This window comes from Hypanus sabinus, unplaced genomic scaffold (genome assembly GCF_030144855.1).
Source record: "Hypanus sabinus isolate sHypSab1 unplaced genomic scaffold, sHypSab1.hap1 scaffold_164, whole genome shotgun sequence".
Taxonomy (NCBI): Eukaryota; Metazoa; Chordata; class Chondrichthyes; order Myliobatiformes; family Dasyatidae; genus Hypanus; species Hypanus sabinus.
This window is the reverse complement of record NW_026779721.1, coordinates 46,825-53,799: the sequence shown is the minus strand read 5'-3', so window position 1 is coordinate 53,799 and position 6,975 is coordinate 46,825. Positions and strand designations below refer to the sequence as shown.

The 6,975-nt window shown below is 45.0% G+C and overlaps 1 non-coding gene across 1 annotated transcript; it reads right to left on the bottom strand.

Moving 5' to 3' along the window:
• Nucleotides 1–1,934: 1,934 nt before the first annotated feature.
• trnae-uuc (transfer RNA glutamic acid (anticodon UUC)) lies at nt 1,935–2,006 on the bottom strand. The gene has a single exon. It is a non-coding gene; the product is annotated as a tRNA-Glu (tRNA).
• Nucleotides 2,007–6,975: the final 4,969 nt, after the last annotated feature.

Here is a 6,975-nt window from a genome sequence, read left to right as displayed (position 1 = left end):
CTCTCTCTCTCTCTCTCTCTCTCTCTGTCTCTCTCTTTCTCTCATTCTCTCTCCACATCTCACTCCCTCACTCCCACACTTTCCTCATAAGTTGAAGAGAACGCTTCACTATCAATATTCGTGTCCAGTGAAAGAACTACTTGAATGCAGTGGGACGTTTATGCATTTTCCTTTACAAGACAGCTCCGGTGGAGCGCAGGGGAGTGGGTGTAAATTGGTGCTGAAATGTCGGGGCGAACAGGTAATATGACATGAAGAAGTAGCGATTTTAAAAAAAAATCTGCCCCTGGACTTTGGTTCAGCGCTCCGTTATGACACGACCACCATGTGAAATTTCGGTTAGCTGAAAACACTTGAATTGTCAACTTATAAAAATATTTCCATATTCAATAAGATATGTTGTTCAGCCGCGGCTGGGAGAGGGGAGATTGAGATTGTGACTGATTCTCTGAAGTGGGCAGCACGGTCTCTGAACGCGGAAAGCTTTTGCCGTTTTATATCACTCACCGTACAGACTCCCCTTTGCTCTCTTGTCTACCGAGCGACCCCGCCTATTGCCATAGACAAATCGGTTCGCGGACCTTCCGTCAAATCAACTTCGCCAATTGTCACAGACGCGGTGTCATGGTCCGACATCAACCAATCTCTTCGAAACTACGTACAACTAATTAGCTCCAATTCGTGTATGCAGATGTCAATCCAACGATTGCAGAAAGGGTTTCCCAAAAGTTGTTCCCTCCCACCGACCTTGACTGCTTCTGCCTCCTCAAAGTCCGGTCAATACTGAACAAAGCTCAGAACAACGTCCCATTATATAACATTCATATCCATATGCTTCAGATCGAAGCTGTCAGGGCGCCGAAATAAAGGCGGGCGACAGAAGTTTATCTCCTCTCAACTGGGGAGACGGTAGAAGATTTGCTGGAGGATTCCGGCCGACTTTTGTCCGGCAACTGAAGTATGGGCAGTAGGATTGAGGAAAAGTATGGGCCAGCCTAATCTTATTGAATGCCGGGGCTGGTTGAAGATGACTAGATTCTCTCCCTTCTTTCTGTTGTCTGTCGGTTTAAAGAAAAGGAATAAACAGGCCTTTCTTGGGTCTGCATGCTCCCCCGTGGATATAATAATTCGCAATCTATGCCTTCAGTTTGCCTGAGGAACCGTTTCCAAGTCTGAAACTGGCACAAGATTTATATCTACCGTTTGTTCATGATGCAGAATTGTACAATTTATGTTCTGCGTACTGTCTGTCTTTTCGAGCCTGCAATGACGCTGCAAGTGTTTCATTGTACCTGTCCCTCACCGTCCCTGTGCACACGGCAATAAACCCGACTGGACCTGACAACACTCACTGAGATTTGAGCAGTGATGACCCCGGGCAGATGAGTCAAGGTGATGTCGGCAAACTGAGTGAGTAGGACCAGAGTCCAATATGGGAAATGTATGGTCACCCTCTTCTGCAGAGAGACAGTGTCTCTGAGTGGATTGAGGTGCAGTGAGCAGTGAAGAAGATCAAACCTATATTGTATCGATTGCAGGGTATTGTCTGTGAGACCTCGCACAGTTATTTCCAGCTTTATTGAGACAGCACCTGCGATATTTTTTTTCAAAGTCATGATTTCATTGTCTAACAAGTATCATACAGAACAAATAACGAATCGCTGTAGAAACAGTGTATAGCGGGTCAGGCAGCATTTCTAGACGGAATGAGGTAGTACACACAGTAGAAAGCAAGAGAATGTGGCTGACAGGAAATGCCGAAGCAAACTTGATGGGCCAAACTGCCGAATTCTGCTTCTATATTTTGTGGTCTTATGCTGTTGAATCAGGCCGATGGAGGTTGAGCACAGACAGGAATGTTGTTGCTGCGGAAGCGATGAATGCACAAAATAATTTAAATTCAACACATTAATTTACAGCAGGAAATATTTTTATTCCCTGACCGGGAATCGAACCCGGGCCGCGGCGGTGAAAGCGCCGAATCCTAACCACTAGACCACCAGGGAAGCTGATGATGCGCTGCATCACAGCAATATTCGCTATCAAATCAAAAAATACGAAACAAAATCAATGGATAAATAATAATAATGAATGAATGTGATAAATATTGTCTCGAATCTACTGCTCAGCACTTTGCATATCTCTTGTTCACCCAGTACTTCAGGTTAAGGAACACTCTGGACTGTATGAGTCAGTCGGAAACACTCGCTCTCCAGTGTCTTTATAAAGATGGTAACATTCAGATTCTCTTATGAGCCCTGGGTCATTTTTGTTTCTGTCCATCGCCTCAAACCAACTCAGTAGTCGGCCCTCCGATTCCCGCGACATTGTTGCCGATACATCTGGAGTCTTGTTCCTCACCCTCCGCCTGGGTGGAAGTAGGAGGAAGAAAACCAGACGTTCAGAATGCCTGAAATATGGTCTGTGGGTGGAATGGTAGGCTTTCCTGATCGTGCTCTAACAGTGTTCAAGTGTGCGGGAGCCGCTGGTAATCAGGATGATGTGCTGATGACAAATAAGCCTAGATTTCATCAAATAAGCCTAATGGAAATCCCCGCAATGATTTGAAAGTCCTCAGGGTAGGCAGTTCCTTGTTTGCCGATCGCGGTATTCAGTACATGGTTTGCTTGCTTAACATCTGCTCCGGCGGTGTGTGAAGTGCCGTCCGGATCAATGAGGAGAACCTCTCGGTGAGCAGCACCGACAGAACTCAATCATTGGGTGTTGTGATTGGGGGAACAAGGGTGCGGCAAGACCGCTATGTACGGAGAGTATGAAGAGTTTATCATGAAACGATACCGCACTGACCTACCACTCCCCCCGCCCCTCGCACCACAATACCTTCTTATCTTCTTCGAACGGTGGATCGAGAAGCCTTCCGGCTGATTCACCGAACTGAGCCATATCTCCATGAAACAGGGAGAACAGCAGCCCCTCATCTCCCTCCGAAACTGCAATGTTGCGCTTACGTTATGTATCTTGTTTTCAAGTCATTGGCCTTTGGCTAAGAAGATGCCGGGCAGGGGACCTTCGCTGACCGATGAAAGGTGCAGCACCTGCATTCCCGAGAGTCAAGTCCATCTGGTCCTTCAACTGCTCGTTAAACTGCTGAGTAATTTAGACAGATCAACAGTACGTTTCTTAAAGGGAAATTAGGGGTTTCACATTGCAGCGACAGTGTTTCAGCAGAAATACATCCAGACATTTTGCGAGCGGTTGGCAATGCGTCGCGTGAGTCGCCAGTGCCATCGTGGATCTTTGGATTTATAAACAAATCTAAAAATTCCTAAATCCTTGTCAGGTTTCCGTGTGAGAGGATGCTCGGGAAGGATCAGACGCTTGGCTTTCACAATGAGGAAGTCAATTGGATTCGCCATTTGGTACGTTGGGGAAGCTAGAGTGTGGTAATGGATGGTTGTCTCTCCGACTGGGGACCTGTGACGAGAGGAGTGCCGCAGGGATCGTTGTTGCGTCCGTTGTTGTTTTTCATCTTTATCAATGATCTGGATAATGATGTTGTTAACTGGAACAGCAAATTTGCCGATGACAACAACATTACGGGTGTAGCTGACAACTAGGAAGAGTACCGGAGCATGAAACGGGATCTGGACCAGCTGGAAAAAATGTGTTCAAAATTGTCAACTCAGATTTAAACGCAGACAAGAGTCAGATATTGCATTTGAGAGGGCCAGCCAGGGCTGGTCTGACCCAACAAGAAATAAGGCACTGAGGAGTACGATAGAAGAAAAGAATCTGGGAATGCAGATCCATAATTCAATGTAAGTTGCGGCGCAGTTAGACAGGGTCGTAAGAACAGCTTTTCGCACGTTAGCCTTCTTAGAGTAAAGTACTGAGTACAGGAGTTCGGGTGTTACGTTGCTGTGGTTTAAGGTTTTATTGGGGCCCAATTTAAAATATTGTGTGCGGTTGTGCTCAGCTATCTGCAGGAAAGATGCAAATAAGACTGAAAGAATGCAGAAAAAGAATTACACAGCTATTGCCGGGACTGAATGTTTTTAATTAAAAGGAAAGATTAAATAGATCAGCATTTTATTACCGATCGGGTAGAAGACTGAGAGGAGATTAGACAGAGGTAGACAACATTATAAGGCGTATGGAGAGTGTAAATGCAAGCGGGCTTTCTCCACTGATGTTGAGTGAGAATACAATTGCAGATATTGGGTGAAGAGTGAAATGTGGAATACTTAAGGGAAACATGAGGGGAAACTTCTTCACCCAGAGGGTGGTCAGAGTGTAGACCATGCTGACAACACAAGTGCTAATTGAGATTCCGATTTCAACGTTTAAGAGATGATTGGAGAAGTACACGGGTAAGAGGGATATGGTATGCCACTGTCCGGGTGAGGTCGATGGGAGTAGGCAGTTTAAATATTTCCTCACTGACTGGACGAACTGAAGACCCTGCTTCTGTGCAGTGGTTCCCTATGGATGTCTGACTGTATATCTGGGTTAGAGCTTTAATGTCCCACAGCACCGACCGATCTGGAAAGTCGTTGATACTGTTTTATCCCTCTCTCCTTGCACACACGAAAGCATGGAGACTGAGTTAATGGATGGTTACAGCATAAGAAGATGGAAGCTTTTGAAATTGGTTATTCTGTATTCTCCAATTGCCTGCGATGCTTTTGAAGGAAGGCGAGCGTGAGCCCAGATATTTGCTCCGCTCTCGCTGCGTTTTCAGTTTGTGTAGTTTGGTATGTTACATTTATTATTGATTTCAGAGGGAGACACGGATTCCTCACCGGCCATGTGGATTCAGGGTTAAATCGATCGAAATATGAGCGTATCTACACTCGATACGATAAAACCACGATTCAGAGGTGCAGTCAATAGCTCAGCCATTTGCCTACGTCATCAGCCTTAATTCCATTAATTATCCGGGTGCCGCTGTGTGGTCAGATTAAAAAGATTAATTACTCAGCCCTATTTCTCGGAGCACTGTAACTGCAGACTCGCGATAGAGTTGTAAATTGTACCGAATTTTCGACTCTCCATGCGGAACACGGCTGCCATTTGTCTTCCAGTCAGAATTCACTCTGTCTGCGACATCATTTGCCTTCTGTCAAGAAGCCAATTCTGAATCAACGCAGCCAGGTTTCCCTCGATCCCAGGCCTCCTGACTTTCTGAATGAGTCCACTATGTGGAACTGACTAAACGCCAGACCATAATTAATACACCTACATCGACTGTCCTGGCTCTTCCGTTAGTTTTTTTTTTCACTTTTTCAATTAAATCAATCTGGCTCATTAATGACAGCATGCCATGCTTTCTCTCCGTAGCCAGACTACGTTTCTCCAAATACTCAGTAATTCCCTCTTTAATAATCGTCTCCAGTAATTTACCCACTACTGATGTAAGACTCCCTGGTCTATAATTCCAAGAAGAATCCTTGTTATTTTTCATCAACAAATGAATAACATTTTTCACGCTCCAATCCTCAATCCGAAAACACAAATATCCTGTCCAAAAGCTCAACAATATCTGAGATCGCTTTCCAAAATTGGCTGGACTGTAACTTTTCCGGCAACGGGGAATCATCTTCAATAATGTTTTCCCAAGTTTCCAGCGCATCCTCTTTCTCAGCGTCGGCATACGGAGCATATCTGCCTTACTACGTTCTGTGCACATTGATCAATGCATTCAGTAAGGATCTTCACTGCTTCCTTGGTCTCCAGACACAAGTTTTCCTCTTTTACCTCTGATTTGCTCACACTCTCCCCAGTGTCCTCCTGCTCTTCACAGTGCAACTCGTTAAGGACTTCAAAATCCCCCTATCACTCCTTTAAGTCCATTGTTATATTCCTTGCTGTCTACATTGTGACTCGCTATAGCCTTACCTGATCCTTTCAATCTGTTCTGTAAGCATCGTTCTTTCTTCTTCTTGACGTATTGTTCCAACTTTCTTGTCTCCCAGGGTTACTTTACACTGTCATCCTTTCCCTGCGTCACTGAGACAAGCCTATACTGAACCCCGTGTAACTGCTCCCTAAGCAATCCCCACATACCTGCTGCGCAATACCCCGAGTGCATCATTTCCCGATGTACCTTCCTAAGCTCCCGCCAGGCAGCACCATAATTCGCAGACCCCCAATTAAACACACTCCATACTCTCTGGTCCTATCCCTGGGCAAGGTAAATGGAGGAGAGTTCTGTCCTGTCGTTCTGAAATGCTGACCCTCGGAGAGATCTGTCAGCTGTCCCATTTCCTTTTCTAATATTAGATCCGGTACGGACTGCACGCTAGTGCTCTTGTCAACATATAGTGACATGAATCCTTCTTGGACACTACCAAGAAATTATGCCATAATTAAAACTTTTACGCTGGGGAGATGCCAAAGAACATTATGAATGTTTCAGTTACTCATGTAAGTAACCTGGAAAATGTCCAAGTCCCGCTTCACGATCGGTTCCTCACTGTTCCCGTTGCAGTTACTTTAATAGAGGGCTGCTGTACAGAATACTCCAAACGTTTCTGTGTTCGTCTCACATTTTATTAACAAACGAACGCTACACATTGTCCTCCCTTTCTGCAGTTGCGATACTATCCCTGGTTAGCCATTGCACTCCGTTTACATTATGTTACAGGACCCTGTCCATTTTGAAACATCTAAAACGCGGAAAGCCCAGAAACCATCCCTGCCCCTGTAACAGTCGAGTGTCTGTGATAGCTTAGAACATACTTCAAACAGTGTAATATTCACACCATCAGCAATGAGCGCTTGTATTGCTACCAACCTGTACTTATGATGTGGGCATCCTTCTGTCAATTCTGCAATGTCCCAGCGTCCAGGCACATGATTGTTTGAGTTTATGTCATATTTGCCACACCTGTTCATTGTAAAACGGCTTTATTTGAAAACTCCGCTGAATTGTCATAAGACACGGGCATTATCTACAAAGATGGCCATTTAATGTAAACACATACTTCATTCCATTCCTCAGCTCTTCTCTGA